The following is a 25,704-nucleotide window of genomic DNA, read 5'->3' as shown; positions in this document are numbered from 1 at the left end:
GTAGAGTTGATTTATAATATTGTGGTAGTTTCAGATGTACAGCAAAGTGATTAAATTATACATATATGTTTTATCCAGATTCTTTTTCATTATACATTACTACAGTATACTATATATGGTTCCCTGTGCTATACAATAAGTCCTTACTGTTTGTCTATTTTATTTATAGGACATACTGTCATTGTAGACAAGAATTTTTTTTAAACTTTTAATTTTGCATTGGGGTATAGCTGACTAACAAACTATGCTGTGATAGTTTCAGGTGAACAGTGAAGGGTCTCAGCCATACATATACATGTATCCATTCTCCCCCAAACTCCCCTCTCATCTAAGCTTCCACATAACATTGAGCTGAGTTCCCTGGGCTATAGAGTAGGTCCTTGTTGATTATCCATTCTAAATATATCAATGTGTACATGTCCATCCCAAACTCCCTATCTCTTCCCACCTTTCCCCCGGCAACCATAAGTTTGCACTCTAAGTCTGTGGGTATCTTTCTGTTTTGTAAGTGACTTCATTTGTATCATTTCTTTTTAGATTCCACATATAAGGGATGTCATACAGTATTTCTCTTTCTATAGACAAGAACTTCTAAATGAACATTTAACTTAATATGTATAGAAAGTCATTTAAAAACACAGTAAACATAAAATATTTTAAATATTGATAATTTCTAATGTCTTTCTAACCAACATTTGAAAATATTTTTTTCTCCACATTTAAAAGACAAGTAATCATTCATTTCTCTGTGTGCAGAATAACAAAATTATGTCTAATTGTTTTTCTGGAAACTGATTTATTTTTATTGTGCCAGTTACTATTAATTTCTCTTATTAATATGTCATGTATTTCCCTTTTTTTTCTTCCAATTTTCTTCCAAGAAATAACTAACACACTGCATTATAGGGTTTAAGGTACACACATAATGACTTGACTTCCATACATCATGAAATGATTACCATAAGTTTAGTGAACATCCATCATCTCAGATAGATACAAAGATAAAGTAAAACCATATATTTTTTTTTCTTCTGATGAGGACTCGGGATTTACTTTTCTGTAGCTGTTCAGTTGCTCAGTCATGTCCATGACCCCATGGACAGCAAATGTCATGCCTTGCTGTCCTTCACCATCTCAAGTCTGCTGGAACTGACATCCATTGAGTCGGTGATGCTATCCAACCATCTCATCCTCTGTCATCCCCATATCTGCCTGCCTCCACTCTTTCCCAGCATCAGTGTCTTTTCTAACGAATCAGCTCTTCCCATCAGGTGGCCAAAGTACTGGAGTTTCAGCTTCAGCATTAGTCCTTTCAATGAATATTCAGGACTGATTTCCTTTAGGATTGATTGGTTTGCTCTCCCTGAACTCCAAGGGACTCTCAAGTCTTCTCCAACACCACAGTTCAAAACCATCAATTCTCCAACTATCAGCCTTCCTTATTGTCCAACTCTCACATCCATACATGACTACTCAAAAAACCATAGCTTTGACTAGATGGACTTTTGTTGGCAAAGGACTGGCTCTGCTTTTTAATATGATGTCTAGGTTGGTCATAGCATTTCTTCCAAGGAGCAAGCATCTTTTAATTTCATGGCTGCAGTCACCATCTGCAGTGACATTGGAGGCCAAGAAAATAAAGTCTGTCACAGTTTCCACATCTATTTGCCATGAAGTGATGGAACAAGATGCCATGATCTTTGTTTTTTGAATGCTGAGTCTTAAGTCAGCTTTTTCACTCTTCTCTTTCTCTTTTCTCAAGAGGCTCTTTAGTTCCTCTTCAATTTCTGCCATAAGGGTGGTGTCATCTGAATATCTGAGGTTATTGATATTTCTCCCAGCAATCTTGATTCCAGCTTGTGCTTCATCCAGCCTGGCATTTTGCATGATATACTCTGCATATAAGTTAAATAAGCAGGGTGACAATATACAGCCTTGACATACTCCTTTCCCAACTTGGAACCAGTCTGTTGTTCCCTGTCCAGTTCTCTGTTGCTTCTTGATCTGCACACATAATCCTCAGGAGGCAGGTGAGGTGGTCTGCTATTCCCATCTCTTTAAGATTTTTCTATAGCTTTTTGTGATCCACACAGTCAAAGGCTTTAGCATACTCAATGATGTAGAAGTAGATGTTTCTCTGGAATTCTCTTGCTTTTTCTATGATCCAGCAGATGTTGGCAATTTGATCTCTGGTTCCTGTGCCTTTTCTAAATCCAGCTTGAACATCTGGAATTTGGAAGTTCTTGGTTCATGTACTGATGAAGCCTAGCTTGAAGAATTTTGAGCATTACTTTGGACGCATGTGAGATGAATGCAATTGTGTGGTAGTTTGAGCATTCTTTGGAATTGCCTTTCTTTGATATTAGAATGAAAACTGACCTTTTTCAGTCCTGTGGCCACTGCTGAGTTTTCCAAATATGCTGGCATATTGAGTGCAACACTTTCACAGCATCATCTTTAGGATTTGAAATAGCTCAGCTGGAATTCTATCACCTCCACTAGCTTTGTTTGTAGTGATGCTTCCTAAAGCTCACTTGACTTTGCCCTCCAAGAAGTCTGACTCTAGCTGAGTGATCACACCAACCTGGTTATATGGTCATGATGACCTTAGTTCTTCTATGTATTCTTGCCACCTCTTCTTAATATCTTCTGCTTCTGTTAGGTCCAAACTTTTCTTTTATTTTGCCCGTCTTTGCATGAAATGCTTCTTTGGTATCTCTAATTTTCTTGAAGAGATCTCTAGTCTTCCCATTCTACTGTTTTCCTCTATTTCTTTGCATTGTTCACTTAAGAAGGCTTTCTTATTCTCCTTCCTGTTCTTTGGAACTCTACATTCAAACGAGTATATCTTTCCTTTTCTCCTTTGCCTTTTACTTCTCTTCTTTTCTCAGCTATTTGTAAGGCTTCCTTAGACAACCATTATGCTTTCTTGCATTTCTTTTTCTTGGGGATGTTTGTGATTACCTCCTCCTGTGCAATGTTATTAATCTCCATCTATAGTTCTTCAGGCACTCTATCTATCAGACCTAATCCCTTGAATCTATTTGTCACTTCCAGTGTATAATTGTAAGGGATATGATTTAGGTAATACCTGAATGGCCTAGTGGTTTTATCTACTTTCTTCATTTTAAGTCTGAATTTGGCAATAAGGATTTCATAATCTGAGCCACAGTCAGCTCCCAGTTTTTGCTGACCATATAGAGCTTCACCATCTTTGGCTGCAAAGAATATAATCAGTCTGATTTTGGTATTGATCATCTGGTGATGTCCATGTGTAGAGTTATTTCTTGTGTTGTTGGAAGTTGGTGTTTGCTACGCCTGATGTGTTCTCTTGGCAAAACTCTGTTAGCCTTTGCCCTGCTTCATTTTGTACTCCAAGGCCAAACATGCCTCTTACTCCAGGTATCTCTTGACAAAAGTAGAAATACTTTTGCATTCTAGTCCCCCATGATGAAAAGGGCATCTTTTTTAGGTGTTGTAGAAATTCCTGTAGGTCTTCATAGAACCATTCAACTTAACTTCTTTGGCATTAGTGGTTGGGGCATAGACTTGGATTACTGTGATGTTGAATGATTTGCCTTGGAAATGAGAAATCATTTTGTCATTTTTGAGATTGTACCCAAGTACTGCATTTCAAACTCTTTTGTTGACCATGAGGGCTACTCCATTTCTAAGGGTTCTTGCCCACAATTGTAGATATAATGGTCATCTAAATTAAATTCAACAATTCCATCCATTTTAGTTCACTGATCCCTAAAATGTCTATGTTCACTCTTGCCATCTCCAGTTTTCTGGCACTTCCAATTTACCTTGATTCATGGACCTAACATTCCAGGTTCCTACACGATATTGTTCCTTACAGCATTGGACTTTACTTCCATCACCAGTCACATCCACAACTGGGCATTGTTTTCACTTTGGCTCAGCCTCTTCATTCCTTCTGGAGCTCTTCTCCGCTCTTCTCTAGTAGCATTTTGGGCACCTACTGACCTGGGGAGTTCAACTTTCAGTGTCATATCTTTTTGCCTTTTTGTACTTTTCATTGGGTTCTCAAGGCAAGCATTCTGAAGCAGTTTGCCATTCCCTTTTCCAGGGGACCACATTTGTCAGAACCCTCTACCATAGTTTTTTCTTGTGATGAGGATTCAGGATTTACTCTCTTAGCAACCTTTAGAGGGATGGAATGGGGAGGGAGGAGGGAGGAGGGTTCAGGATGGGGAACACATGTAAACCTGTGGCGGATTCATTTTGATATTTGGCAAATCTAATACAGTTATGTAAAGTTTAAAAATAAAATAAAATTAAAGGAAAAAAAAAATAAAATAAAATCCAGCAATACTAATGATATTAATCATGTTGTGTGTTATATTCCTAGTACATTTATCTTATAATTGGAAGTTTGTACTCTTTAACCATGTCATTTAAATCTCCTTCCTCTCCCCACCCCCCACCACTCCCCCGCCTCTGTTGACCAGACATCTGATCTCCTTTTCTACAAGTTTGTTAGTATGCTTGTTGGAGGGCTTGCCTGGTGGCTCAGATGGTAAAGAATCTACCTGCAATGCGGGAGACCTGGGTTCCATCTCTGGGTTGGAAAGATCCCCTGGAGAAGGGAACAGCTACCCACTCCAGTTTTCTGGCCTGCAGAGTTCCATGGACTGTATAGTCCATGGGCCTCGAAGAGTTGGACACAACTGAGCAACTTTCACTTTCTCTTTGGTTGTTAGAAGTATAACTGACCTACAATACTGTATCAGCTCCCAGTGCACAGCATAGTAAGTTAATGTTTTTGTACCTTTCAAAATGATCTCCACAATAAGTCTACTTAACATCTGTCACCATACGAAGATATTACATTATTACTGACTGTATTCCCCATTCTGTACTGTACATTCCATTCCCATGACTCATTTATTTTGTAACTGGGAGGTTGTACCTCTTAATTTCCTTCATCTATTTCACTCATCTCACTACCCTCCTCCCCTCTGGCAACCACTTGTATCTATGACCATGTTTTTGTTTTGTTATGATTGTTCATTTGTTTTGTTTTTTAGATGCCACATATAGTGAAACCATATAGTATTTGTCTTTCCCTGTCTGATTTACTTTACTTAGTGTAATACTTTCCGGGTCCATTGATGTCAAAGATTTCATTCTCTTTTCAAAGATTTCATTCTCTTTTATGACTGATTAATATTCCACATGTTCTTTATCCATTCTTCTACCAATGGGCACTTAAATTTGCTTCCATCTCTTGACTATTGTGGATAATGCTGCAGTAAATATAGGAGTGCATATATCTTTTCAAATTAGTGTTTTGTTTTCTCTGGGAAAATACCCAGAAGTTGAATTGCTGGATCATATAGTAGTTCTATTTTTAATTTTTTGAGGCATCTTCATACTGCTTTGCATAGTGGTTGCACCAATTTATATTCCCGCCGAAAGTGCATGAGAGTTCCCTTTTCTCCACATCCTTGCCAACACTTGTTATTTGTTGTCTTTTTGATAATAGCAATCTGATAGGTGTGAAGTGATACCTCACTGTGGTTTTGACTTGAAGTTCCCTGATGATTAATGATGTTGAGCATCTTTTCATGTGTCTGGTGGCTGTCTGTATGTCTTCTTTGGATAAATGTTCATTTAGGTCCTCTGCCCATTTTTAAAATCAGGTTGTTTGTTTTTTAATGCTCCTTGTATAGTTTGGATATGAACCAATCTTTTATTAATGTGTCATGTATTTTAATATGATAACTAATAGAAAGGTTTTGTTTGTTTTAGGACAGAACAATGATGGACATTTGATATTTTTTAATATATATTTCTTCAGAACCGTGAAGTGTGCTTAAGTACTCCCAAGGTTGTGGAAAAACTGTTTGAAACTTTCATAAAATTAACTTTGAAGTGTTCATATGGAAAATTCCCTCAGATTAATATATATTTTCAAAATGTGCAATGTATATGAATGACAAATATCTCTTAATTTTCCCTCCTATTTTCTCATTTTGGTCTATGAGAAGTCCAGATTGAAGCGGAATTAATAGTGTGTATACTCTAACAAGTTAAAAGGAAAAGCTTATCAGTTTTATCATCTCATCTTAAGTGAATTGATTAAATACCTTCTTGTGGGCATTGTTGTGCCAGGTACTTTGCAAAATAAATTAATCATTAATTGGCCTGATCAGATCCTATAATCAGCTGATAGCAATGTGTTCTACAACCTGGAAACAGAATGGGTCCGTAAACAATTCTGCCCTAAACATTGGATCAAAGCAGTACTTACCACTTAGTGGTTTAGCCCACTGGTTCATTCATGAAACACTGGCAGTATCCTTGCATCAACATTCTGTGAGGCTCTCACATAAGAAACAGTCCTGTGAGGGGTTCATATTTTAATGGGATTAATATATAAACAAATAATTAGGCTTAAATACTTTAGGAACAATAATAAGTTATCTATAAAATGCTGAGAAAAGTCTATGAAACATAACTCCATCTGGCAGAATCCTTCTCAAAGGATATGTCATTTGAACTAGTCTTGATAGGTAAATAGGGATTTTTTCTGGGAAAAAGAGTGGGGGATGAACAAAACTTATGCAAAGTCACAGAAGTGTAATACAACATTCACTGTCAAGGTCTGAAGGGAAGAGTAAGTGTGGGTGCAGAATAAAGAAGGGAAAGTAATACAACCAAGAGGTTACAGAGAACCTATAAATTTATGTTATACTGAGTATATAAATCAGAGTTCTAAGTTGCAAACAACAGAATTCAAAATTAATGTCATGGAAATCCAGAGAGGGAAGACTTTCAAAAAGATGGGAGTGGAAAAGTATGAGATTAAGCAACATGAGGACTGAAATTGGACCACTGAACTCATCAGTTACTAAAGCTCTGCTATAGTAGTAAGAGACTATTCTCTAGGGCAGGCACAGATCAATAGTATCAGCATCATTTAGAAATTTATTAGAAATGCAGAATCTAGAGCCTGACCCAGACTTACTGAATCAGAAAATTAGAGATAAAATCCATGATTTAGAGGATTCTTACACAAGCTGAAGTTTGAGAATTGCTGCTGGAGTGTGCCTAGGAAAGAAGGATTTTTGTGGGTTGGAGTAAAAATAATAAGTGCAGAAGAATAAACTGTCCCTTTGTGAAGTTTGTTGGTAAAAAAAGGAAGAAAAGAAAAAAGATGGTGGTTTTGAAGCGGGGGTAGGATTAAGGAAGCATAATAATCCATCATGAATTTTACTTATTAATACTTTTATTTTTCTAATGGTGTTTTTTTAATTTACTAAAATTTTAACTTTTTAAATAGTCAGATCTTGTGAATTTGTGTGATTATTTTCCATTGCAAACTTATTTGCATATATTTCCATATTTTCTATTACGTTGCCATGACTTACTTTCTTCCATCTTACATTTAAAAAGTATGTCTGGAGTTTATTTCAGCGAATACAGGGTTGAATGGCTCTCAAGTGAAATGTTTTTCCCTCAAAAGCCAGTTTCCTCAAAGTTGTTGATTTACTCTTCTGTCCCTAACTCTGTGTTATGAATCTCTTCCTTTCTCAGATATTAAGTCCTTAAACAAATATTTAATGAAGCGGCCCCTGCATGATGTATCCTTCCTTTTTTAAATTAATTTATTTTTTAATTGAAGGATAATTGCTTTACAGAATTTTGTTGTTTTCTGTCAAACCTCAGCATGAATCAGCCATAGGTATACATATATCCCCTCCTTTTTGAATCTCCCTCCCATCTCACCTCTCTAGGTTGATACAAAGCCCCTAATTGGGTTTCCTGAGCCATACAGCAAACTCCCGTTGGCTATCTAGTTTACATATGGTAATGTAAGTTTCCATGTTACTCTTTCCATACATCTTACCCTCTCCTCCCCTTTTCCCATGTCCATAAGTCTATTCTCTTTGTTTCTCCATTGCTCCCCTGTGAATAAATTCTTCAGTACTATTTTTCTAGATTCCATATATATGCATTAGAATACAATATTTCTCTTTCTCTTTCTGACTTCACTCTTTAATAGGTTCTAGGTTCATCCTCCTCATTAGAACTGACTCATCCTTTTGAAGAAAGACACACCCCAGTATTATCTCCTGAAAAGTTTATGATTAGTTAAATCTGATGATTGTCTTCAAATTAATTCTTTCAAGATAGGTTTCCCTTATTCAATTCTTATATGGACATCAGTGGAGATGTAGATTATAAATATAAAATTTTCTCAACATTCAGAAAACTAAAGTCATAGCATTCAGTCTCATCACTTCATGGCAAATAGTTGGGGAAACAATGGAAACAGTAACATATTTTATTTTGGGGGGACTCCAAAATCACTGCAGATGGTGACTATAGCCATGAAATTAAAAAACGCTTGTTCCTTGGAATAAAAGCTGTGGCCAACCTAGACTGCATACTAAGAAGCAGACACATTACCTTGCCAACAAAGGTCTGTCTAGTTAAAGCTATGGTTTTTCCAGTAGTCATGTATGGATGTGTTGTACTATAGAGAAAGTTGTACTACAAAGAAAGCTGAGCACCAAAGAATTGATGGTTTTGAACTGTAGTGTTGGAGAAGACTCTTGAGAGTCCCTTGGACTGCAAGGAGATCCAACCAGTCTGTCGTAAAGGATAAGAGTCCTGGGTGTTCATTGGAAAGATTGATGTTGAAGCTGAAACTCCAATACTTTGGCCACATGATGTGAAGAACTGACTCATTGGAAAAGACCCTGATGCTGGGAAAGATTGAAGGCAGGAGGAGAAGGGGACAACAGAGGCTGAGATGCTTGGATGGCATCACTGACTCAATGGACATGAGTTTGAGTGATCTCCTGGACTTGGTGGTGGACAGGGAAGCCTGACGTGCTGCAGTCCATGGGGTTGCAGAGATTCAGACACAACTGAGCAATTGAATTTTAACTTTATTCTAACCCAATTTCAGGCTAACAATAGAGATCAACTCTAGGTCAGTGGTTCTCAGAATCCTAGCCTCCCATTGTACTTCAAGGAGCCTGGACCTCAGTGTCCTATGTTAATTCTTCTGGTAATACTGTTCTACATCAAAGTTTGAGAACCATCACTCCAGTGCTTTCAGATTTTATCTTTTATACACAACTGAATGGAGTTGAAACAGTGAAGGTAGTATTCAAATCAGTAAGACCCAGGTATACGGCTTCTCAGGTGCCACTTAGTGGTAAAGAACCCACTGTCCAATGCAGAAGGTGCAAGAGACCTGGGTTCGATCCCTGCATCAGGAAGATCCCCTGGAGGAGAGCATGACAACCCACTCCAGTACCCTTGCCTGGAGAATCCCATGGACAAAGGAGCCTGGCAGGCTACAGTCCATGGGGTTTCAAAGAATTGGACATGACTGAAGCGCCTTCGTGCACATGCACGCTCACACCCAGACAACCATATTGGCACAGCGAGCTGATTCTTGGACCAAATTATCCAGAGAGCACATTCATTCTTTACCTCCCATGACAGTAGTGTGCTAAGTAATTCTAATGTTTTTTTCATTTTGGAAGTGTTAGCATTCATAAGCAGATCAACATACTGGAGCAGCTGGTTTACCATTGCTCTGACAATTAAATGTTGAAAGATGGCTTCAGTTTGGACATGGTTCTGTGTTTTTAAAATCCATGAAGTTAAAGTTGCCTTAAACATAGGATTTGAGTTCTGTCCACATCGATAATTTAATGAGTAGCACAGTGCTTATCTCTTATATATGTGTGTGTGTGTGTGTGTGTGTGTGTGTGTGTGTTTAATTGAAGTATAGTTGATTTACAATGTTATGTTAAGATGTCCCTTAAATTTGTGTTCACCGTGGGTGGGTGCCAATATTTATTGTACAATGTGTGGGTGATATATTTGATTTCAAATTATATTTTTCTTCTTTGCTAAGGATCAGCATTCTTTTTGGTTTCTATTAAAATTATATTCCATAATGGGGATAAATTACCTGCTGTAGAAAGACACTGACATTTCAGATTGGCTAACACTTCAAATATTTCTCAGGTGTAAATCTTTTAGTAAAACTTCAACACACTTGACCAAATGCATTATTTTCTCTTTGAGTATATTTAAACCCAATATATTTTAAAGCAAAATTAATTCATCTCTTTCTGATTTATTTACAATAAACTAGTAAAATTGCCATTTTAAAGAATTATCTAATGGCTATTAAGTCTTTTGATCATTTTTATTTATTTTTTATGAGAAAGTTAAAAAACACCTTTGAACTTAAGATTGATAATAAAGAAAGCATTAAAGACTGCAGATTGGATCTTGGAAACCAAGGTATTGTTAACATATAAACACAGGGTAGGGACGTGGGGGAGGAGTTGGGAAAACCCCTTCATCAAGCTTCCTGAGAATGTCTAAGTATTATTTCATCTTTGTATAAAGTAGCGACAGTAGATATTTTAAAATAGAGACTGGGCAGAGGCCCAGTTGCAACATTAAGTTTCTTTTCTTAATTTTTCAAATAAAGCATTTCTTTCTTTTCTCTACCTTTCTTGGATGAATTCCACAATAAGATCTTCTGGGAAGTTATCCCTCCTCCAGTCCTCCTAGCCCTCCTACCAAAAGCCTAACCCTTCACCACAAGATAGACATAAAGGGTCAGATACCTGACCAGAGAAGGTACCTGAAAAGAGAAATCCAAAAACCTTGGGTTCACATTATTATTGAGGAAGAAGATGAAAAAATTAGAGAAATGTTTCATGTTTCTGAAAGAGTACAGATTTCCAAAGTGGTTGCCCATAAACTTTGTCATTAGAGTGCTCTAATAATGGCTACTGAAGTGCGATTCAACTGGTAGGATGTTTCAATGGAAATCGAAAGCCAGTTTTAATGTGTGGCCCATCATTCCATAGTGTGACATTTGGCAAATAGTATCATCAGCTATTAAGTCTATGATAATCACGTTATTATATCAGATTGAAAATCCTATGTCCTTTCATCAGGGGAGCCCTGTCACATGTCTGTTTCATCTTTGTAGGTATATTATAGTGGAAATTGTAAAAGTATTAGTCACTCAGTCGTGTCTGACTCTTTATGACCTTGTGGCCTGTAGCCAAGCTTTTCTGTCTTTGGAATTATCCAGGCAAGAATACTGGAGGGGGTAGCCATTCTTTTCTCCAGGGGATCTTCCTTACCCAGAGATTAAACCCTGGTTTTCTGCACTGCAGATGGATTCTTTACCATCTGAGCCACAAGGAAGTCCACATTATAGGAGTTATTAGTTATATTATATAGTAGGTATATTATGATATATTCAGTTCAGTTCAGTCACTCAGTCGTGTCTGACTCTGCGACCCCATGAATCGCAGTACGCCAGGCCTACCTGTCCATCACCGATTCTTGGAGTTCACTCAGACTCACCTCCATTGAGTCAGTGATGGCACCCAGCCATCTCATCCTCTTTTGTCCCCTTCGCATCCTGCCCCCAGTTCCTCCCAGCATCAGAGTTTTTTCCAATGAGTCAGCCCTTCGCATGAGATGGCCAAAGTACTGGAGTTTCAGCTTCAGAATCATTCCCTCCAAAGAAATCCGAGGGCTGATCTCCTTCAGAATGGACTGGTTGGATCTCCTTGCAGTCCAAGGGACTCTCAAGAGTCTTCTCCAACACCACAGTTCAAACGCATCAATTCTTTGGCACTCAGCCTTCTTCACAGTCCAACTCTCACATTCATACATGACCACAGGAAAAACCATAGCTTTGACTAGACGAACCTTTGTTGGCAAAGTAATGTCTCTGCTTTTGAATATGCTGTCTAAGTTGGTCATAACTTTCCTTCCAAGGAGTAAGCGTCTTTTAATTTCATGGCTGCAATCATCATCTGCCGTGATTTTGAAGCCCCCCAAAAGAAATTCTGACACTGTTTCCACTGTTTCCCCGTCTATTTCCCATGAAGTGATGGGACCGGATGCCATGATCTTCATTTTCTGAATGTTGAGTTTAAGCCAACTATTTCCACTCTCCACTTTCACTTTCATCAAGAGGCTTTTTAGTTCCTCTTTACTTTCTGCCATAAGGGTGGTGTCATCTGCATATCTGAGGTTATTGATATTTCTCCCACAATCTTCATTCCAGCTTGTGTTTCTTCCAGTCCAGTGTTTCTCATGATGTACTCTGCATATAAGTTAAATAAACAGGGTGACAATATGCAACGTTGACGTACTCCTTTTCCTATTTGGAACCAGTCTGTTGTTCCATGTCCAGTTCTAACTGTTGCTTCCTGACCTGCATACAGATTTCTCAAGAGGCAGATCAGGTGGTCTGGTATTCCCATCTCTTTCAGAATTTTCCACAGTTTATTGTGATTCACACAGTAAAAGGCTTTGGCATAGTCAATAAAGCAGAAATACATGTTTTTCTGGAACTCTCTTGCTTTTTCCATGATCCAGCAGATGTTGGCAATTTGATCTCTGGTTCCTCTGCCTTTTCTAAAACCAGCTTGAACATCAGGAAGTTCACGGTTCACATATTGCTGAAGCCTGGCTTGGAGAATTTTGAGCATTACTTTACTAGCGTGTGAGATGAGTGCAATTGTGTGGTAGTTTGAGCATTCTTTGGCATTGCCTTTCTTTGGGATTGGAATGAAAACTGACCTTTTCCAGTCCTGTGGCCACTGCTGAGTTTTCCACATTTGCTGGCCTATTGAGTGCAGCACTTTCACAGCATCATCTTTCAGGATTTGGAATAGCTCAACTGGAATTCCATCACCTCCACTAGCTTTGTTCCTAGTGATGCTTTCTAAGGCCCACTGGACTTCACATTCCAGGATGTCTGGCTCTAGGTCAGTGATCACACCATTGTGATTATCTGGGTCATGAAGATCTTTTTTTGTACAGTTCTTCTGTGTATTCTTGCCACCTCTTCTTAATATCTTCTGCTTCTGTTAGGTCCATAGCATTTCTGTCCTTTATCGAGCCCATCTTTGCATGAAATGCTCCCTTGGTATCTCTAATTTTCTTGAAGAGATCTCTAGACTTTCCCATTCTGTTGTTTTCCTCTATTTCTTTGAATTGATCACTAAGGAAGGCTTTCTTATCTCTTCTTGCTATTCTTTGGAACTCTGCATTCAGATGCTTATACTTTTCCTTTTCTCCTTTGAGTTTCTCTTCTCTTCTTTTCACAGCTATTTGTAAGGCCTCCCCAGACAGCCATTTTGCTTTATTGCATTTCTTTTCCATGGGGATGGTCTTAATCCCTGTCTCGTGTACAATGTCACGAACCTCATTCCATAGTTCATCAGGCACTCTATCTATCAGATCTAGGCCCTTAAATCTATTTATCACTTCCACTGTATAAGGGATTTGATTTAGGTCATATCTGAATGGTCTAGTGATTTTCCCTACTTTCTTCAATTTAAGTCTGAATTAAGTAATAAGGAGTTCATGATCTGAGCCACAGTCAGCTCCTGGTCTTGTTTTTGTTGATTGTATAGAGCTTCTCCATCTTTGGCTGCAAAGAACATGATCAGTCTGATTTCAGTGTTGACCATCTGGTGATGTCCATGTGTAGAGTCTTCTCTTGTGTTGTTGGAAGAGGGTGTTTGCTATGACCAGTGCATTTTCTTGGCAAAACTCTATTAGTCTTTGCCCTGCTTCATTCTGTATTCCAAGGCCAAATTTGCCTGTTACTCCAGGTGTTTCTTGACTTCCTACTTTTGCATTCCAGTCCCCTATAATGAAAAGGACATCTTTTTTGTGTGTTAGTTCTAAAAGGTCTTGTAGGTCTTCATAGAACCGTTCAACTTCAGGTTCTTCAGTGTTACTGGTTGGGGCATAGACTTGGATTACTGTGATATTGAATGGTTTGCCTTGGAAACAAACAGAGATCATTCTGTCATTTTTGGTATATTATATCTTTATGTCTATTTCCTATGCATAGGAACCTGGAATGTTAGGTCCATGAATCAAGGTAAATTGGAGGTGGTCAAATAGGAGATGGATAGAGTGAACATTAACATTTTAGGAATCATGAAACTAAAATGGACTGAAATGGGTGAATTTAACTCAGATGACCATTATATCTACTACTGTGGACAAGAATAACTAAGAGGAAATGGAGTAGCCATCATGGTCAACAAAAGAGTCTGAAATGCAGTAATTGCATGCAATCTCAAAAACAAAAGAATGATACCTGTTCGTTTCCAAGGCAAGCCATTCAATATCAGAGTAATCCAAGTCTATGGCCTGACCAGTAATGCTGAAGAAGCTGAAGTTGAATGCTTCTATGAAGACCTACAAGACCTTCTAGAACTAACACCCAAAAAAGATGTTCTTTTCATTAAAGGGGACTGGAATGCAAAAGTAGGGAGCCAAGAAATACCTGGAGTAATAGGCTTATTTGGCCTTGGAGTACAGAATGAAGCAGGGCAAAGGCTAATAAAGTTTTGCCAAGAGAATGCAGTGGTCACAGCAAACACCCTCTTCCAAAAACACAAAAGAAGACTACACATGGACATCACCAGAAGGTCAATACTGAAATCAGATTAATTATATCCTCTGCAGCCAAAGATGGAGAAGTTCTATACAGTCAGCAAAAAGAAGACTGGGAGCTGACTGTGGCACAGACCATGAACTCCTTTATTGCCAAATTTAGACTTAAAATGAAGGAAGTAGGGAAAACCACTAGGCCATTCAGGTATGGCCTAAATCAAATCTCTTATTATTACACAGTGGAAGTGACAGATAGATTCAAGGTTATATCTGAAAGACAGAGTGTGTGAAGAGCTATGGATGGAGGTTCGTGACATTGTACAGGAGGCAGTGATCAAAACCATCCCCAAGAAAAAGAAATGCAAAAAGGCAAAACAGTTGTCTGAGGAGGCCTTACAAATAACTGTGCATAGAAGAGAAGCAAAAATAAAAGGAGAGAAACAAATATATATTCATTTGAATGCAGAGTTCCAAAGAATAGCAAGGAGAGATAAGAAAGCCTTCCTCAGTGATCAATGCAAAGAAATAGAGGAAAACAATAGAATGGGGAAGTCTAGAGATCTATTCAAGAAAATTAGAGATACCAAGGGAACATTTCATGCAAAGATGGGTACAAGAGAGGACTGAAATGGTATGGACCTAACAGAAGCAGAAGATATTAAGAAGAGGGGGCAAGAATACACTGAAGAACTGTACAAAAAAATATCTTCACAACCCAGATAATCACGATGGTGTGATCACTCACCTAGGCCCAGACATCCTGGAATGTGAAATCAAGTGGGCCTTAGGAAGCATCACTAGGAACAAAGCTAGTGGAGGTGATGAAATTCCAGTTGAGCTATTTCAAATCCTAAAAGATGATGTTGTGAAAGTCCTGCACTCAGTATGCCAGCAAATGTGGAAAACTCAGCAGTGGCCACAGGACTGGAAAATGTCAGTTTTCATTCCAATCCCAAAGAAAGGCAATGCCAAATTGAAAAATAAAAACCATATGATATCTCAATAGATGCAGAGAAAGCCTTTGACAAAATTCAACATCCATTTATGATAAAACTCTCCAGAAAGCAGGAATAGAAGGAACATACCTCAACATAATAAAAGCTATATATGACAAACCCACAGCAAACATTATACTCAATGGTGAAAAATTGAAAGCATTTCCTCTAAAGTCAGGAACAAGACAAGGATGCCCACTTTCACCATTACTATTCAACATAGTTTTGGAAGTTTTGGCCACAGCAATCAGAGCAGAAAAAGAAATAAAAGGAATCCAAATTGGAAAAGAAGAAGTAAAGCCCTCACTATTTGCAGATGACATGATCCTCTACATAGAAAACCCTAAAGACTCCACCAGAAAATTACTAGAACTAATCAATGACTATAGTAAAGTTGCAGGATATAAAATCAACACCCAGAAATCCCTTGCATTCCTATACACTAATAATGAGAAAACAGAAAGAGAAATTAAGGAAACAATTCCATTCACCCTTGCAACGGAAAGAATAAAATACTTAGGAATATATCTACCTAAAGAAACTAAAGACCTATATATAGAAAACTATAAAACACTGGTGAAAGAAATCAAAGAGGACACTAACAGATGGAGAAATATACCATGTTCATGGATTGGAAGAATCAATATAGTGAAAATGAGTATACTACCCAAAGCAATTTATAGATTCAATGCAATCCCTATCAAGCTACCAACAGTATTCTTCACAGAGCTAGAACAAATAATTTCACAATTTGTATGGAAATACAAAAAACCTCGAATAGCCAAAGCGATCTTGAGAAAGAAGAATGGAACTGGAGGAATCAACCTACCTGACTTCAGGCTCTACTACAAAGCCACAGTTATCAAGACAGTATGGTACTGGCACAAAGACAGAAATAGAGATGAATGGAACAAAATAGAAAGCCCAGAGATAAATCCACGCACCTATGGCCACCTTATCTTTGACAAAGGAGGCAAGAATATACAATGGAGAAAAGACAATCTCTTTAAAAAGTGGTGCTGGGAAATCTGGTCAACCACTTGTAAAAGAATGAAACTAGAACACTTTCTAACACCATACACAAAAATAAACTCAAAATGGATTAAAGATCTAAACGTAAGACCAGAAACTATAAAACTCCTAGAGGAGAACATAGGCAAAACACTCTCCAACATACATCACAGCAGGATCCTCTATGACCCACCTCCCAGAATATTGGAAATAAAAGCAAAAATAAACAAATGGGACCTAATTAACCTTAAAAGCTTCTGCACATCAAAGGAAACTATTAGCAAGGTGAAAAGACAGCCTTCAGAATGGGAGAAGATAATAGCAAATGAAGCAACTGACAAACAACTAATCTCGAGAATATACAAGCAACTCCTACAGCTCAACTCCAGAAAAATAAATGACCCAATCAAAAAATGGGCCAAAGAGCTAAATAGACATTTCTCCAAAGAAGACATGCAGATGGCTAACAAACACATGAAAAGATGCTCAACATCACTCATTATCAGAGAAATGCAAATCAAAACCACTATGAGGGACCATTTCACACCAGTCAGAATGGCTGCGATCCAAAAGTCTACAAGTAATAAATGCTGGAGAGGGTGTGGAGAAAAGGGAACCCTCTTACACTGTTGGTGGGAATGCAAACTAGTACAGCCACTATGGAGAACAGTGTGGAGATTCCTTAAAAAACTGGAAATAGAACTGCCTTATGATCCAGCAATCCCACTGCTGGGCATACACACTGAGGAAACCAGAATGGAAAGAGACACGTGTACCCCAATGTTCATCGCAGCACTGTGTATAATAGCCAGGACATGGAAGCAACCTAGATGTCCATCAGCAGATGAATGGATAAGAAAGCAGTGGTACATATACACAATGGAGTATTACTCAGCCATTAAAAAGAATACATTTGAATCAGTTCTAATGAGGTGGATGAAACTGGAGCCTATTATACAGAGTGAAGTAAGCCAGAAAGAAAAACACCAATACAGTATACTAACGCATATATATGGAATTTAGAAAGATGGTAACAATAACCCTGTGTATGAGACAGCAAAAGAGACACTGATGTAAAGAACAGTCTTATGGACTCTGTGGGAGAGGGAGAGGGTGGGAAGATTTGGGAGAATGGCATTTAAACATGTAAAATATCATGTATGAAACGAGTTGCCAGTCCAGGTTCAATGCACGATACTGGATGCTTGGGGCTGGTGCACTGGGACGACCCAGAGGGATGGTATGGGGAGGGAGGAGGGAGGAGGGTTCAGGATGGGGAACACATGTATACCTGTGGTGGATTCATTCTGATATTTGGCAAAACTAATACAATTATGTAAAATTTAAAAATAAAATTAAAAAAAAAGAATGCTCAAACTACTGCACATTTGCACTCATCTCACACATTAGCAAAGTAGTGCTCAAAATTCTCCAAGCAAGGCTTCAACAGTATGGGATCTGTGAACTTCCAGATGTTCAAACTTAATTTAGAAAAATCAGAGGAATCAAAGATCAAATTGCCAACATCCATTGGATCATCAAAAAAGGAAGAGAGTTCCAGAAAAATATCTACTTCTTCTTTATTAACTATGACAAAGCCTTTCCCTGTATGGACCACAAAAAACTGTGGAAAATTGTTCAAGAGATGGGAATACCAGACCACATGACCTTCCTCCTGAGAAATTTGTATGCAGGTCAGGAAGCAACAGTTAAAACTGGACAAGGAACAACAGACTGGTTTCAAATTGGGAAAGGAGTACGTTGAGGCTGTATATGGTCACCATGCTTATTTAACTTATATGCAGAGTACATCATGAAAAACGCTGGATTGGATGAAGCACAAGCTGGAATCAAGATTGCTGGGAGAAATATCAATATCCTCAGATATGCAGATGACACCACCCTTATGGAAAAAAGTGAAGAGGAACTAAAAATCCTTTTGATGAAAGTGAAAGAGGAGAGTGAAAAACTTGGCTTAAAGCTCAACATTCAGGAAACTAAGATCATGGCATCTGGTCCCATCACTTCATGGCAAATAGTTGGGAAACAATGGAAACAGTGACAGATTGTATTTTTTTGGACTGCAAAATGATGGTGACTGCAGCCATGAAATTAAAAGATGCTTGCCCCTTGGAAAAAAAGTTGTGGCCCAACTAGAGAGCATACAAAAATGCGGAGACATTATCAACAAAGGTCCGTGAATCAAAGGTATGGTTTTTCCAGTAGTCATGTATGAATGTGAGAGTTGGACTATAAACAAAGCTGAGCACTTAAAAATTAATGCTTTTGAAGTGTGGCATTGGAGAAGACTCTTCAGAGTCCCCTGGACTGCAAGGAGATCCAACCAGTCCATCCTAAAGGAAATCAGTCCTGAATATTCATTTGAAGGCCTGATGCTGAAGCTGAAACTCCAATACCTTGGCCACCTGATGTGAAAAACTGACTCATTTGAAAAGACCCTGATACTGGGAACAATTGAAGGCGGGAGGAGAAGGGGATGACAGAGGATGAAATGGTTGGATGGCAATACGGACTCAATGGACATGAGTTTGAGTAAACTCTGGGAGCTGGCAATGGACAGGGAGGCTTGGCGTGCTGCAGTTATGGGGTCACAAAGAGTTAGACATGACTGAGTGACTGAACTGAACTGAACTGATGTCTATTTCATCTTGGTAGGCATATTATAGTTAGTTATATTGTTATAGTCACATTGTGCTGAAAGCATTGAATTAATGCATCAGCGACTTATACAATTCTCTCCTCATAAAGTCACTGTTTCTGAGTCAGAAAATTAGAACTACCCCTATTAACAAATACTTCATGGGGGGTACTGGTACCTTTTTAAACTAGCAATTTGCTATTTTTTAATTATGTTTATATATATATATATATATATATATATATACACACACACACACACACACACACATACATCAGTTCAGTTCAGTTCAGTCACTCAGTCGTGTCTGACTTTTTGTGGCCCCATGAATCCCATCATGCCAGGCCTCCCTGTCCATCACCAACTCCCGGAGTTTACTCAAACTCATGTCCATCGAGTTGGTGATGCCATCCAGCCATCTCATCCTCTGTCATCCCCTTGTCCTCCTGCCCCCAATCCCTCCCAGCATCAGAGTCTTTTCCAATGAGTCAACTCTTCGCATCAGGTGGCCAAAGTATTGGAGTTTCAGCTTTAGCATCAGTCCTTCCAATGAACACCCAGGACTGATCTCCTTTAGAATAGACTGATGGGATCTCCTTGCAGTCCCAGGGACTCTCAAGAGTCTTCTCCAACACTACAGTTCAAAATCATCAATTCTTCGGCACTCAGCTTTCTTCACAGTCCAACTTTCACATCCATACATGACCACCGGAAAAACCATAGCCTTGATAAGACGGACCTTTGTTGTCAAAATAATGTCTCTCCTTTTGAATATGCTATCTAGGTTGGTCATAACTTTCCTTCCAAGGAGTAAGCATCTTTTAATTTCCTGGCTGCAGTCACCATCTGCATATGTATATATCAGACACTTGTGCTTACCGTATTATACTGATGAAATTCCTGGTACCTACCGTGATGGATTTTAACAAATACATTTTCACTTGTTTGACTGAAATCCATCCTTGAAGCTCCAAGAGAACCATGGGGTCTCCTACACTCACTGACTGTGACATGTGAATACTTCAATATCCAGTATGGACATTTCCCTATTCTGAAGGTCACCTTGTAAATAAAACTATTTAGTTGAAAAGGACATTGGAAATACATATTACTCTCTGATAAGGCAGGGAAAACACTAAACAGCAAAAGAATATGGCTCACATAATAGAGTAAATGTCATGAGGTCAATATTTTAAACACTCATTATTCCTGATGTATTACACTTGCAGGAAGTGTTTTGTAAACATTTCACTTTTTTGGGTAAGTATAAATAAAAGTTTTTTTTTTAATAAATATAGTTATTGGTGATGTTAACTCAAAGAAGGAGAAAGTTATGTGTAAAGTTACATTTTCATTTAATAGAAGTTGTGACTTTGGCTTGTAATCAGGGTCAATTACTCAACTATTAATTCTTCCTGCAGAAGAATGTTCTCCCCTCTGTGGCTGGTCAAACCCAAACTTAAAATATTTAAGCAAATCTGATGCCCTAACCTTGTGTTGCTATTAGTAAACAGAGATGATATAGAGTTATTTCTCAGTAATGATGGCCTTTTGGGAATACGAAAAAAAAAAAAAAAAAAAAAAAACTAAGTCAACTAAAAATGGTGTTTTTAAATTAAACTATCCAGTTTGGGATATTGTGATCTACACAGCTTCTGACAATCTCTTACTTTTGTATGCATTTCTTGAACTTTTTTCTGTAGGACACAGGAAGCCTTCATGATGGTAGAAGATTTTCTCCCTCCTTTCAGAAGCTTCAAGTTCAGTTCAAGTATAAATTAAGAAGTCCCCTTCAAACTTAGTTGTAAGATTTGAATATCTATAATATCTGTGATAGTAGAGTAATGAGGCTTATTATTTTCCACTTCATTTCTATATTTGTATTGTCATTCAAAATTTTCAGTTTAGAAACTTTATACAGATTTAAAGAATATGGTCATCACTTAAAACAACTGTGACTTCCTTCTATAAAATTCTATTTTGTCTTGGATATGATCAGTTTATCAGCCTAAACTGTAAAGCAAATCATCTTCTAGAAGGGAGATTTTACCTTTGGAAATAGGTGACTGCGAAAAACCTGGTGACCAAATGGGGAAACGATACTCATTTTTTTTTTTTTTGTAAAGAAGTCAATTCCTCTATGTTTTCCCTGTATGTTTTCTATGAGTCTATAGCTCATACTGAGATTCCAGACTGATTAGGAACTCTATCAGCATTTGAGCAAAAATACATTGATTTGTATTCTCAGTAAACTCAGAATGAACAAATAAATGAATTCAATGAATATTGATTAAATATCTAATATATGACAGGTACACTTTTAGATGTCTAGTAACAGTTCTGTACAAAAATATTTATACTCCTGGTATTTACATCCTAGAAAGTGAGAAATATATATATATATATATATATATATATATATATATGATAAATAAATAAGCTTAAGAGTAGGTTAAGAGAAAGATTAAATAGGGAGGGAAAATGTCATATTGGGTTACAATTTTAGATATTGTGGTCAAGGAAAGTCACTCTGAAAAGATACTATTTGAGCAAAGACATGACAGAAGTGAGGGAAGGGGCATGAAGATGTCTGAGGGGATGAGCATTCCAGATGAAAGCATCTGGTCCGTGATAGGAGCTGTGGGAAGCTGGATGGACAGAGTAAAAACAGGAGGTAAGGCAAGAGCAGACCCTGCAGGGCTTGTGGGTCAACAAGAAGGCTCTGAGTGAGTCAGGAAGCCATTCAGTTCAGTTCAGTTCAGTCGCTCAGTCGTGTCCAACTCTGCCACCCCATGAATCGCAGCACGCCAGGCCTCCCTGTACATCACCAACTCCCGGAGTTCACTCAGACTCACGTCCATCGAGCCAGTGATGCCATCCAGCCATCTCATCATCTGTCGTCCCCTTCTCCTCCTGCCCCCAATCCCTCCCAGCATCAGAGTCTTTTCCAATGAGTCAACTCTTCGCATGAGGTGGCCAAAGTACTGGAGTTTCAGCTTTAGCATCATTCCTTCCAAAGAACACCCAGGGCTGATCTCCTTCAGAATGGACTGGTTGGATCTCCTTGCAGTCCAAGGGACTCTCAAAAGTCTTCTCCAACAGCACAGTTCAAACGCATCAATTCTTTGGTGCTCAGCCTTCTTCACAGTCCAACTCTCACATCTATACATGACCACTGGAAAGACCATAGCCTTGACTAGATGGACCTTTGTTGGCAAAGTAATGTCTCTGCTTTTGAATATGCTATCTAGGTTGGTCATAACTTCCAAGGAGTAAGCATCTTTTAATTTCATGGCTGCAGTCATCATCTGCAGTGATTTTAGAGCCCCCAAAAATAAAGTCAGCCACTGTTTCCACTGTTTCCCCATCTATTTCCCATGAAGTGATGGGACCAGATGCCATGATCTTCATCTTCTGAATGTTGAGCTTTAAGCCAATTTTTTCACTCTCTACTTTCACTTTCATCAAGAGGCTTTTTAGTTCCACAGCCTTGTCTAACTCAATGAAACTAAGGAAGCCATTAGAAAATTTTTAATAGCCAAATGTATTTATATTACTTATACTTTAAAAAGATCATTCTGGCAGCTCTGTTAAGAGTAGAGTAGAGGCAGACAATGGAGAAGGCAATGGCAAACCACTCCAGTACTCTTGCCTGGAAAATCCCATGGATGAAGGAGCCTGATGGGCTGCAGTCCATGAGGTCGCTAAGAGTTGGACACAACTGAGTGACTTCACTTCACTTTTCACTTTCATGCTTTGGAGAAGGAAATGGCAACCTGCTCCAGTGTTCTTGCCTGGAGAATCTCAGGGACAGGGGAGCCTGGTGGGCTGCCGTCTATGGGGTTGCATGGAGTCGGACATGACTCAGCAGCAGCAGCAGAGGCAGACAAGGGCTAAAGAAGTGAGACCAGTTACAAGGCCATTACAATAATAATGGTAGAGATGATGGTGGATTAGATTGGGGAGAGTTATCGACCAAGGTCCCAATAAGAAACAGGTGGCACAGTTAAATGTTAATAATTCAAAGAGAGAATTTTGTTCGTTGTTTCACAAATGGGTTAATTATAAACTGTGGGTGGTGTATAGGAGAACCAAAAGGGATGGTGTAGTAACCCATGATGAGTAATTCTTACTAAGCCTGGGCCAAAAAGGATAAAGAAAGAAAAGAGTTCCAGAACCTGACGAAAGGGGAGAGTTGTGTAGAGAAGGTCCTCTTGAGAGAGGCAGGGACACAGCCATCCCAAATGACCTCACAGAGTGAGCCAGTGTGATAGATAATATGATTTCACTCTCTTCCATCCACCCAATTGCCCTCAAAGGCTCTCCATAGGCTCAACCCAGTCAAGGGTGAGAGGGCAAGGAAATCTTCCATGTCCTTATACATTCAGCCTCCTGGGGCAGAAAGCAAACTGGAACCTGGGGAACACGTGTACACCCATGGCGGATTCATGTTGATGTATGGCAAAACCAATACAATATTGTAAAGTAATTAGTCTCCAATTAAAATAAATAAATTTATTTAAAAAAAAAAAGTAGATCTGAAGAGACAGAGGTTATCCACCAGAATCTCCTACTCTTGCCCTCAGCTTTTTTCTTTTTTCTTTCTTATGGCTAAAAAATTTGTCTTCAACCTAGGGAAAGCAAGAAATTCCATCAGATATCATAATACTATGGATGTTGTCTGTACAGTAATTCTCTTAACTACCATTTTCCATGATAAGCACCATTTGTGTTATTCATATAAAGTGGTAGAAAAACAAGAGAAAGAATTAAGCGATATAAAACAGAGCTACTACAGCATTTGCTTCTGTATTTGATCATGAGCCAAAATTGGTACTCACAATTACCTTCTACAAATCACTGTATATTTTTCTCTCCCTTGGCCAGCAACCACATAGTCAGATTCTTTACTTGGTGGGATACATGACACTTCACTCATACAATATATGAGCCCTTGATGCTTTGTCTTTTTTGTCTTGCCACATTTTTCCACTGGTCAAATACTTTTGGTTAAAGCAGTACTAATGGTACCCACCACATGCATGGGTTCCTAAAGTAATCCTCTTGCACCCATTATGTAGTAGTGACTCATTTAGAGATCAGGATCAATCTAGAACAACCTAAAACAAGGACTCACTTCTCTCACTGTTGGCTCAATGGCACAAGGAACATAAAATGACCAGGGTGAAGTCTTGGTTTCCAAATTGTTAAATCCATGGTAATATTTCCTGATGGAAGCATTTGAGGTGGGCACCAGGGCCTCAAAACATAGGTGTATTATATTGTGAAGATGAAAAGAAAATATTTTGTCAAGTGGTTTACTGGTAAAATAGTGGGAGAGATCATTCTACCACTTGGGGTCCTTGATGATGTTACAAAAATGAAGGAATGTGTATTGGCCATAATTGTAAGGCATATATTACATCTTTGCAGCCAATATACCTTAGACTGGCACTACATTCCATGCTAAGCTGAATAGGCATGATGCCTATACTTGTCCTGGATATCTCTTGTCCTGTTTCTTCCTTTTCTATATGTGCAACTCAATAGCAGAGCCTCACTTTGAAGGTCTATTTCTTGAGTTACTTTTGGTAGCAATTACTGCCATCTGAGTTCTCAATCAGGAAACAAGCGCCCTATGAAAATTAGGATAATTTAAAGGTTTATCAATAAAGTGACTATTTACTTACTATAAGCATAGGTGGAATATAAGGAAAGTACAAGGGACAGTGCCATGAGTTCTTGTAACAATCAGAGAACTTGTTACCACTCCTAGGCCAGAAGAAACTGAACCCAGAAGGAGACAGTTGTGTGAAGGAGGCTTCCTTGAGAGGAATCAGTTAAGTTCAGTCGCTCAGTCATGTCTGGCTCTTCGTGACCCCATGAATCACAGCACACCAAGCCTCCCTGTCCATCACCAACTCCTGGAGTTTACTTAAACTCATGTCCATCGAGTAGGTGATGCCATCCAGCTCTGTCGTCCCCTTCTCCTTCTGCCCCTAATCCCTCCCAGCATCAGGGTCATTTGCAATGAGTTAACTCTTCGCATCAGGTGGCTAAAGTATTGGAGTTTCAGCTGTAGCATCAGTCCTTCCAATGAACACCCAGGACTGATCGCCTTTAGGATGGACTGGTTGGATCTCCTTGCAGTCCAAGGGACTCTCAAGAGTCTTCTCCAACACCACAGTTCAAAAGCATCAATTCTTCGGCACTCAGCTTTCTTCACAGTCCAACTCTCACATCCATACATGACCACAGCAAAAACCATAGCCTTGACTAGCTGGATATTTGATGGCAAAGTTGGCTTAAAGCTCAACATTCAAAAAACTAAGATCATTGCATCTGGTCCCATTACTTCATGGGAAATAGATGGGGAAACAGTGGAAACAGTGTCAGAATTTATTTTTGGGGGGCTCCAAAATCACTGCAGATGGTGATTGCAGCCATGAAATTAAAAGACGCTTACTTCTTGGAAGGAAAGTTATGACCAACCTAGATAGCATATTCAAAAGCAGAGACATTACTTTGCCAACAAAGGTCCATCTAGTCAAGGTTATGGTTTTTCTTGTGGTCATGTATGGA

This window comes from Bubalus bubalis, chromosome 14 (genome assembly GCF_019923935.1).
Source record: "Bubalus bubalis isolate 160015118507 breed Murrah chromosome 14, NDDB_SH_1, whole genome shotgun sequence".
Lineage (NCBI taxonomy): Eukaryota > Metazoa > Chordata > Mammalia > Artiodactyla > Bovidae > Bubalus > Bubalus bubalis.
The sequence above is the reverse complement of the archived record's forward strand: the minus strand, read 5'-3'. Positions refer to the sequence as shown.